At 36.3% G+C, this 11,550-nt stretch overlaps 1 protein-coding gene across 9 annotated transcripts in view; it reads left to right on the plus strand.

Moving 5' to 3' along the window:
- The window catches only part of LOC137619491 (adenylate cyclase type 1-like), a 423,950-nt gene that overhangs the window by 188,125 nt on the left and 224,275 nt on the right, over positions 1 to 11,550 (plus strand). The gene's annotated exons all lie outside the window — the stretch shown is intronic.

Consider the following 11,550-nt stretch of genomic DNA (forward strand, 5'->3'; position numbering starts at 1 on the left):
TGGCTGGGATAGGTGGACTGTCTTTTGTGTTTCAGTCTCTTCGTTGATCAACGTTATTCCGTTGTATTCTTCAGTCGTAAGTGTTATTTTGCTTATGAGTGATGGTCTTGTAAGTCTTCTGGATTTGTTGATATTTACTGCATAAATTGTTCAAGAAATTTTTTTTTAACTTTCATGATCTGCATATTCTTTGTATCTCAAGCTGGAAGGAATCTTGGGAATTAGATAGTCGTTGTGAAGAATATGAAGACCTTACTGTTCCTTTTATTGGATGATATATTTGTTGACCAACTTGAAATTTCCAAAATTAAAAGAAGACTAACTTTTTGTTTGTTGGTAAATCCGAAGAAGGTTTGTCGATAATGCCACTTCAGTCTTTAACGAGTGTAGTTTTGATACGGATAACCTCTACAAGTACTTGTAATCTTTAGATTATTTTTAGCAATCTCAGAAGGTCTGTTTCTTGGACAGAAGTATAGCCAAACCTACCCAATTTTGAACCCTAGCCTAACTCTTCAAGTTTGGCTTAGTGGTTCTAGTGCACCACTCAGTAAGAGTTCTGATGGTGTGAAGCACACAACAAGAGTTGAGATCCTCTCATAGAGCCTTAAATTCTTATTTACTTCATATTCCTCTGCTGTGCAAACCTTCACATTTCTGAAATTTAGTTGTCTGTCTTAACAAAGGATACACATGAGAGAGAGAGAGAGAGAGAGAGAGAGAGAGAGAGAGAGAGAGAGAGAGAGAGAGAGAGAGAGAGAGAGAGAGAGAGAGAGAGAGAGATGAATTCAGTAACAAAATATAAAATAACCTTATGTACATTTATTTAAATCATAATGTAAACAAACATGATAGGTCTTGGCTAGAGAGCCTCATTACTTTATTTTTTATATCCATTAGCTGCTAGATTGATACATTACTTTCCTAGGGGCCGAAGTCTTTTAGAAGTAAAGTAACTGTGATTTTTTAAGTTTAACATATAAATGTCTATACTACTGAGCTTCAAAAGAAAAGCAATATGGACATCAGGTGAGTATAGAGATAACCAATTTCATTATTAATATGCTGTTTATCTTATTATTTTAATTTTTTTTTTAAATATTCATTTTGATTATTTCAAGCAAGAATAATTAAAGTATAATTAATATATTTTTTCAAAGTTTTGTGCTTTACTAAGGGCACAATATGAAAATTTAAGGAGACCTTAAAAATGATAGGAGAATATAATTGTATTAATATTGTTTAAAATATCAATCTTTTGTTTCACTACCATGAATAAAATGTGTGTTTTTTTCCAAAATAACAGTGTTTTTTCACATAAGCTCATTACTACTCAGTAGTTTTGTACTCTAAATTCATCCCATTGTAATGGTTATGAAATCATCCCGTACATTTCATCCTAAAATAAAAAGATAAGAAAATCTGCAGTCAGTCAAAATGTACTGTACACCTTTAGTTGGATCTTTAAGTTAAGAGCCACTGATCAGTTCATTGTCATCCATAAGGCTGCAATAGAACTAGTGGTGACAGTAAACTGAGGTCATATAAAATTACTTGTTTTGTATGAAAAACCATGATCCAGTTTTTTTTTTACCTATGATTTGGGACAAACTTAATCAAGAAGTTTTAATTTTGATTTAGTATGTTTGGTGATAATCTGCAGTTAATAAAATTTGGGGTAACATTCAAGACTCGTGTAACAAATTTGTATTTATCAAATAAGGATAACAAGAGAATTCATTTATTTTGTTTGTTATGATATACCGGAGTATAAAATTCCTAAACAAGGTTATACTATATAGGGTTCACAAAAACAATTCAAATAAACTATATATGACTTACAAATACAGTATCACGTAATACACCAAGCCAATAGTAACTAGTAACTTCTAGATATCCTAGAAATTAGAAGATGGAGTTCAAGCTATAGAGCTATATGTGTTGGCTGTAAGTTGCTGTTATTTTATTTACAGCAGTTGTTTTTTCCTCTTATATATGGAGTTGAACTTTTGTTGAGTCATTTGCATTAAGGTTACATACCAGGAAATGTTAGACACAGTAAATTTCAACAACAAAAAATAATTTATTAAAGTAATATTAGATCACCCACAGTTATTTAGACAATTTAGTAAAGATAAATACAGTAGTTTATTCTTCTGTGGATACAAACTTCTGAGTCATTTAAATGGGTTACTACTTATGTCGATTTTCTACTACCAGAAAACAAAACAGAAAAACAGGTTTCAATAGTAACTATAATAGGATACTTAGCAACTCACTGCTGGGCAGCATAATATGCAGCTGTAATGCAAGTTCCATTCTACCCCTCTTCTTATTTATGATCACGACTTCACTTCTCCACACGGGATTATTGTATAGTGGCTTGTGCTTTTGTTATCACTTGTGATTATTTTGTCTAGTGTCATGCAGACCTGACCCAGCTGTTATGGTTGCCACTGTTGCACCTTTATGGGTTGAGGTGGATCCGCATCCTCTTTGCCATCATGCTATAGCAAACGATGTTTTGTGGAATCTGCATGCGAGGATTGTAGGGAGTGGTCATCCTCCCAGTGGGAAAGGTATTGTTTTCATCAAAAGAAACAAGCCAAAAGGGATTGTTCCTCTTTCTCGTCGTCTTCTGGTGATAATAAGAAATGTAGGTGTTTTCTTCGACGACCGATATCTCTACCCCAATCCTTCGTTTCTTGAACCCTCTGTAACTCCAATTATGGAGGCTGACGGCAATGATTTAATTATTGATAATAATTTTGCGAATGTATTATCCCCCCATGTAACGAGTGATCATGAGTCACTGCCAGACAGATCCGTTGGCCACAGCTGTTGCACTTCCAGTGTCCGATCCAGTCCCAGTGTCCTTGGCCCCCAGTTGTTCTTATTTTCATAGAACTCCCTTTCCTTCCACTACTGTAGTCTGCTGAATGGTGAGCCCTTTATGGCAGAGTTTTAGTAGGATGACTTTTTGCTTCCAGAGGTTTCACCCGTAAAAGCGTTATATTTTCCCCTCGTTCCCATGCATGAACAACACACAATAAGAGTCAAGACAGCCATCTTCCCCTACACTGAGGCAACCCTGGTGGAGGATCAATATCCTTCAATTGTTTCTGTCCACAAGCCGGGCTTGCCTTATACTGTACACCTATGAGTCCTCAGCATCGCTATCCTCTCATGAGTTCTCAGGACTTGTCCCAAAATATTCTATCATCTTAAGTTGATGTTATTTTGACCTCTTCCAACTGAAGCCGACTATAACAACTGCGTATACTTTTAATTCTGCATGTGTTTGCTACACGTTCCACAGCCTTGCCAGATCCTCAGGCTTACATGTCTGTACATGCCGTTGTCCCAAAGCCATTACAGCATGTGAAGTTATTCCTCTGTACAATGACTATGATGCCGTGTCACATGATAATTCATGCTTTGATTGCTCTATCACTGCCAAAGTTCGTAAACAAATGGAAATACCTTATACTGTAGATATGTTCCTTCGTCAACTTCGACTAAACATCAGGTAGTTTCTACCCCCAAACCTCAGCTACCTTGTTTAAATCCAACAATCATTTGCCATACAAATAACAAAACTTATTTTACAGCACCGTACCTGAGCAAGTACATTGCACACTATTCATGGAGATCCTTCTCCCCCCTTTTGGACAGGCTTCTTGACTTTTTTCAGGACCTGGAGATTCTGATAAATTGAGAGAAGTCGGTTGTCATCCCATCCCAGAGACTTCCCTACTAGGGATGGCAATCAACACCAATCAGGGATGATTATTCTCATCAGAAGAAAAGATCTCTCAACTTTATCAAATGGCTCGCCCCTTTCTTTCAGTATCCAAATCTGCTAGTCCACACTTGGGAAAAGCTCCGGGGTCATTGCTCTTCTCTGGAATGGTTAGTTCCAGGAGGAAAACTGCTGTTGTGATCTCTTTAATGGCAACTGTAGTCGTCATGGTCACAACACCTTGACGATGCCCAGTCTTTGGCGAAGCTAGGAGCAGAAGCCAAAGAAGATCTAGAGTGGTGGTTGTAAACCGCAAACTGGAGGAAAAGAATCCTATTAACGTTCCTTCCTCCAGAGTTTCATCTATTCAGAGATGCTTCAAAGGAGGACATAGGAGCCCATCTAGACCATCAGATAGTATCAGGAGTATTGTCAGACCAAGTATGCCAAGACCACTTCAATGTTCTGCAGCTAAGGGCCGCATGGCTAGCCTTACAGCACTTCTGCCCCATACTCAAAGACCGCTTGGTAATGTTGATGAGTGACCACCTCGTTGGTGGCTTGCATTTGTAAACAAGGAGGAACAATATCCCATTAACCCTTTAGCACTTATGCCCTTACAAAAGACTGGGTGAGGTACAGCACATATAGCCTTAGCCGAAAGTTTTTTTTTTTTTTTTTTAAATCGGTACGTTCAAACTATAACAAATTAGACTTCTGGTTTGTTGCTTCATATTGGTAAAAGATTGAACTTTGTATTAATGTTAGAAAATATAACTGGAATGCTAAAAGATAATAAAAAATGCATGTTGAATGTGAAATTTTTTAAACAAATCGTAAACATTTTTGTCTAGAAACTCAATACAAGGATTATTTTTGAGGATTTTTTTATAATACAGTATGCAAATAGTGGAAACTTGTAGATCTTTCACGTGGATGCAACCTCTTTCCAATAAATGTATTAGTAAGTGAGGTGTAAATAAGTAAATAAATTTTCTTACCTACATAAGAAAGACAGCATTGTAAAGGCAATTAAATTTTTAATATAATACTTACATGAAAAATATATGTATTGTTGAAAAAATCTTGAGCAATTTACCGTTAGATAACGTAGTAAGTTTTGCAATTTTGTTGTAGGTGTTTTTACGATAACATTTTATATATTGAAGCGTTAATGCTTTTATATTGTCTTATAAACCATATAAAATTAAAAAGAATAGGCTTTCTAATCATGTATGAGACATGCATATTTAAATTATTTATATACGCACAAACCTCCAACCAAAATTTTTCTACGAGAGCGTAAATAGAAAAAAGGTCACATTGAAAATCAGCAGAGGCCTACGACGTATGCGTTGCTACTACCCATTTTCTTTTAGGCCCTACAAGTCCCACAACCATCTACCCAATCATGATGTGAGTTTCGTTGTCCTTGAGTGACACTCATATTTACGCCAAATTTCCCCCGAAAATGAATTATGTACATGGTAATTCGTGTCATCGGATCACTTAGAGCAATAAATATTTTCATGCATCATTGCGTTATCGGATCACCGGAGGTTTAGTTGTACCAACGGACAGTCAGGACTTAGAGTGGACGGAAGAACACTTCATAGCCCTAACAGCCAGATTTATTCCTGGGAAAAGAAAAGTTGTGGTTGACAAGCTGAACTGGAAGACACAGATAGTTAGCTCAGAATGGTCTTTATATCCTTAGATAGTGATGGGGGATCCTGACTTTGTGGGGTTCCCCGGCAATAGACTTGTCAGGCACAGCTCTCAATAACAAACTTCCGATCTACTGTTCACCAGTCCCAGACCCAGCAGCAGTGTTTGAAGACTCATTCCAGCATCCATGGGATGGTCTAGACACCTACACCTTTCATCCTTTCTGCCTTTTAAGGAGGGCACTGAACAGGGTCCTGGCATCTCAAAACTTGGTTATGACTCTTGTAGCTCCATTGTGCCCTCACGTGGTGTGGTACATGGATCTACTCCGCCTATTGACAGAGACACCAAGAGAACTATCGCCACATCTTGACCTACTATGCTAGCCACACATCAGGATTTACCACAAGGTGGTGGAGTCTCTGTCTTTACGCGTGTATGTTATCCAGCATCTCCTCTCACAGATGTCCGGATATCTCTGCAAATCTTCGTCTGCTGGCTATCAGGCCATGTGGGCCATCTTCTGTAGTTGATGTCATTGGAAGGGTATCCATCCAAGCCTCTCTACCAATAATTGCTTATTTTTTACTTTACCTCTTAAAAGAGAAACTGTACTCTGTTTATGAGGTAAAATGGTATTGCTCAGCCTTTAGCCAAGTGTTTAGACTTAAGGGAGTACAGTAAACATTTCTTCTTCGGTGGACCTTTCTATGCAGTCTTCCCCTCCAGTTGAAGTGAGCCCACCATCTCGGAACATAGTCAAGGTATTACATGCTCATAAGACGCACCTAACAAGCCCTTGAAATGGCCACCAGGTTGGGATTGGACATTAACGGTTTCTGCTCGCTTTGGCCTCAGCCAAACGAGTTGGCAAACTTCATAGGCCCTCCTTCAACATCACCCATTCAAGGGGGTGGAGGGAAGTTTTTCTTTGCTTGGTCCCTCAGTTCGTCACCATTACCTATCTTCTAGCGATCGTATGTTTTTGTCATTTTAAGTTGCAAGTCTCTGAGAAGTAACCGAAGATCCTAATCTGCTGTTACTGTGACCTGTGAGGTGGTTGAGGGCTTACCTCAAATGCACCAGATCAACTAGACCTTTTCTGCATAATCTTTTTGTTAGTACTTGAAGAAACAAAAAGAAGGAATACCATTTTCTTTTGATTGAGGCAAGTAATTTCACATTCCCTTTTTCTCCAGCTGAAACTAGAGTATTGTACGAATAAACGTTCACGACATTAGAGGTGTTGGTACCTCTTTAGCCTTCTCACGTAACATCTCTGAGGCACAAGTTCTTCAGGTGGGTGTCTGGAAATGTCATACAACCTTCACTACCCAGTACCTGCGGGGTGTGACCCACAGGTCCATGAAAACCTTTATTCTCAAACCAGTTTAGCTACCCCATTTCCCTTCCAGGACAAGCGGCATCAGGTCAAGGACAGGGGCTACGAGTAAGCCTGTTTTAAAAATGATGAATGGCTGGCCTTTTTCATTTTCCTTTAATCCTTCCCTCTCTTGGGGCACAGGATCCTTGCCAGCTGGACTAGTCCTAAAGTAAAGTTACAATCACCTAGCTCTCAGCTACCTTATGATTGTCTTAAAAGGACTCTTTTCCCCTCACTTCTTTCGAGGGGTGGTGGGTCTTATCCAATTAAACCCACTAATCCCTACTGTAACCTTATCATCATGTCTACCAGGATACACCATAGAGGTTGATGCTCAACCAACATGCCGTGTTCTAGGCATTTTAAAAGTTTGTTCACGAAGTGTACGGGGCCAGAAATCTTTGGTCTAACTTCAAGAATCTTGGGCTCTTAAGGTAAAGTTCCTGCCAGTTGAAAGGGGACTTTTTCCCTCCTAAGTATTAGTCTCCTCCAGCATAGGGAGAGGGTTTGTATTATCGTATAAGAACAAAATGACAATTTTTAAAAGGATTCATATTTTTCCTAACTATACAAAACAGTCCTTTGCTCAAACTTGCCCAACATCACCTCCCCCCCCCCCCAAGGAAGTCCTGGCTACAGTCAAGTGCTTGTAATCATTGATGGACCGATGTATATACATAGTGGCCTCCTAGCGGTAGGCCAGTGAATTACTGGCTAGTTTATATACACCTCAAATAAGATTTTAACTACCATACTCCTGCTCTTACTGTATTTCTACTCTTATAGTAAAGGTCGGAGATTTAAGTCAAGAAAAATACAAATTATTTTAAAATTTGTCATTTTAAGAGTGTATGAAAGGTTTATAAGAGTGTTATGAGTAGGAGGATGTATTAATTCTCAAATTTATAAAGAAAATCAAAATATGAAAATTTTTGAAAATAAGAAAGTATATTGTATACTGTAGATTTCTGTATTATCTACGCAGTTTTTCAGCTATTGCAGGGTGCCCAGGAATGGAGCACCCATGGTTGCCGAAGGATTTCCGTTCTTAATTTTATCTAAAAGCAATAAAACACTGTCGCATGTATCCCCCACACATTTTATTAGCTGTTATTCTTCCAATTTGGTTGGTTCATAAGGGGAAGAACAGTGTGGATGATCACTGATCTTGACAAAGTGTCCAATACTTATGTCATTCTCACAGTTTTCAAGTGTCGACATATCTGGAAATTATAATCTCTTCCCTTTAGATTACTTTGTATGGAAAGTAAAAGTACTAAGGACTAGACACCAAGGAAGATTGAAGATTATGTGAATAATCATAAACTCTTGGTGCGAGTAGTGCTAACATATTCATAGAAATTAAAGGCTGGCCTTTGGCTCCAAATTAGGTATGATCTGAAACATAACAGTATCAGATGATTCTGCATATATTGATAAAGGTGCCATTGCTAGATTTTTAGCCTGATTAATGAAGTTGATTGAAGAGAAAGAGGATAGATAGCATTCTGAACAAGTTTAAAATTGCGATGAATCCCAATTGATCTGGAATATACTGATTTTTTTCAAAGAATTATTTAACCTTTGTGTGAGCTCCAAAGTCAAGAAAATACCTGTTTTCTCTTTTAAAGATGTGTAATGAATTTTTAGTATGAAGAGGAAAAAACCCAGGTTATATTACTACCTCTCATCACTACCTAATTGCAACAGCCTCTTGACTAGTGTAAAATCCAAAGCTTGAAGGTTTCATACACCTGCCTGCTTTAGAATCGCATCTGGTCATCTATTGATGCAGACCACAACCTGTAAATAATGGAATATTGGAAGTCTCTCCATTGCATATGCAATAAAATCTATATAATAGACTTTTAATGCATGTTGGAAGACTTTATGTAGTGAAGTTGTTAATTACCTTCCTTTGGATTGATGAAAAAAATTAAAGAAAATTCTTCATATAGTAAGAAAGGTATGGTAATAAAGCATTTGCTTATACAGATGAGAATGTGAAAGAAAATAGTGACGGTCCTAAAGATATTTTTAGACATGAACACAAAAAAATATATATTAAATTATAAAGGTGAGAGTGATGATGAATAAGGCATGTAAAAATATGTAAACGAATTGTAGACATCAGAGAAACTTAAAATTGCCAGAGTATGAAAAATATAGGGGAAAAAGAAAGGACACACCTTCCTGGGTAAACTTGGATCATTAAAAAACGGATTTTGAGCGAAGCGAAAAATCTATTTTTGGGTGAGATAGCCATGACGTCCTGATGGAAAATATGGCGGCCGTTTGTTTACACCGATAGGTACCATAACAGTAGCATAGGAGGAGAGTTTTTGGAACGGCTCCTCCCATAATTGCCACTCTACCCCCTTGAAGCGTAAACGCTATAGTTAAATATACCCTAAGAAGCTGCTGAAGGAACCTTCCATCAGCACGTCATGGCTTGAACCTAAAAAAGGTCCATTTCATCTGTATATCATGTAGCTTGAAAGATACTCCTTTTCCTGGAAGCTGATGATCCTTCTGATATATTTTCAGGAAGTTTATGATAAAACTCCTATATCATCCATCAGGAAGTTTATGATAAAACTCCTATATCATCCAATTTGTTCTACTTCATTGTTCAGGCATTGTAATCTCAATAATGTTGTCATCATTAATTATTTTCTAAAAAATCTCAAAAAGATCAAAGAAGTGTGGTTTTTACCCAAAATTAGCTAGAGATGTAACAGTGTTTAATAAGTTCAAACCAAACAACCATAGAATGGTAAACAAAATTTATTTAGATCTTTGGAAAAAAAAGAGAAAAACTAATTTAAAAAAAGGCATTAAACACTTCTATAATAAGAGAAAAATATAATGAGTTTAGTTTAGCAATAGAAAATAGATACTTCCCACTACATGATGAAATGAAAGCAATTAGAAAAATAAAAACAGTAATTCGACAAAATTTGCACAGGAATCAACACAAGGGATAGGTGAAAAAGCTCCAGAAAAAGATAAAGGAAAACTATCAGAAAAGACCAAAAGATTAATATAGAAAAGATTGGAAATTAAGGTAAAACCCAAAAGACATAAAATAGAATTAGCAGAATTATCAAAAAACAATAAACAAACTGAAAACCCAATACATTCATAAACACAATCAAACCAAATTTTAAAAACTCTGAAGAACGAATGGAGCATCTAATTGTTGAGAAGACTTGGAATGGGGCACCTAGAAATGTTTGCTTTAAAGGATGAAAATATGAATTTTAACAAAAGAGATAGTGATAGAAATTACAGAGGATTTCTATACAATGCTATGTAATAGTGATATAAGAAATAATCTTGCCAATATAAGTAATGTAATACCCAAGCCGGTATAAAAAGTAATTATGGGAGAAGTAAAGAAAGCATTAAAAAGCAGGAAAAGAGGTAAAGCAGCTGGAGAAGATGGCCTAACAATTGATTTGATAATAGATGGAGTAGATTTCATAATAGTGAAACTAGCTATACTTTACACAAAATGCCTGCTAGAATGCTTTATACATACAGCTTTGGAAAACTTTATCATTATACTAATTCACAAAAAGGGAAACACGACTTGAAAAATTACCGCCCAATAAATTTACTCTCAGTAACATAAAAAATATACCAAGATCATATTAGGCCAAATAGAAAGAGCTAGACTTTAATCAACCGAGAGAACAGGCAGGCTTTAGAGGTGGGTATTCAACAATTAACCTTATCCATGTAATTTGCCAGCTAATGGAAAAATCAACAGAGTATGACAAACCCCTAATGTATGGCATTTATAGATTATGAAAGAGCTTTTTATTCTGTCAAATCTTCATTGGTAAAGAAAGCACTTCAAATATAAGGAATAAATGAATCTTATATTGAAATACTTGGAGATATCTATATGGGAAGTAAAGCAATCTTATAACTATGTAAGGATAGTGAGAAAATTTATATTGAAAAAGGAGTTATACGGGGAGACCCCATCTCTCCTAAGTTATTCACAGCGTCCCTAGAAGGTGTTAGAAATTTAGATTGGGAAAATATAGGAATTAACATTAATTGGGAATACCTTAACTATTTAGTTTTGCAAATGATAGTTCTGTTTAGTGAATTATGGGAGGAATTGCAAAAGATGATACAAGATTTGAATAGAGATAGTAGAAATCTAGGACTGTAAATGAATATGAGTAAAACTTGAGGTAATGTTCAATGAAAATGCAGAGAAAACAAATAAGGGTTATGGACAAACATCTAGAGATTGTTAATGAATTTATATATATCTAAGACAGACTAAGTGTTTCCCCAGGATATGAGACCAAAATTAAAATGATAGCCATGACATGGAGAGCTTATGGTAAACAAAATGAAATTATGAAATGTAAAATATCACTTTCTTTAAAAAGAAAACTATTTAATCAGATGATCCTGCCTATAACAGAAAGATGGAGCCTTACTAAAGCCTTAGAACATAAGCTAGGGGCAGCTCAAAGAGGTATGGAAAGAATAATGATAGGAATAACACTAAGACAGAAAAAGAAGAATAACACTAAGACAGAAAAAGAGAAATAACATTAAGACAGAAAAAGAGCAACATGGATACGAGAGCAAGCTAAAGTACATGATATTCTCACAACATGTAAGAAAAAGAAATGCACACAGGCAAAATGTATAATGAAAATGACATTGTAGATGGACATTGAGTATAACAGAATGGGGCCCTAGCAATTGAAAAAAAGCCGGGAAA

Source organism: Palaemon carinicauda, chromosome 26, assembly GCF_036898095.1.
Source record: "Palaemon carinicauda isolate YSFRI2023 chromosome 26, ASM3689809v2, whole genome shotgun sequence".
NCBI classification, from domain to species: domain Eukaryota; kingdom Metazoa; phylum Arthropoda; class Malacostraca; order Decapoda; family Palaemonidae; genus Palaemon; species Palaemon carinicauda.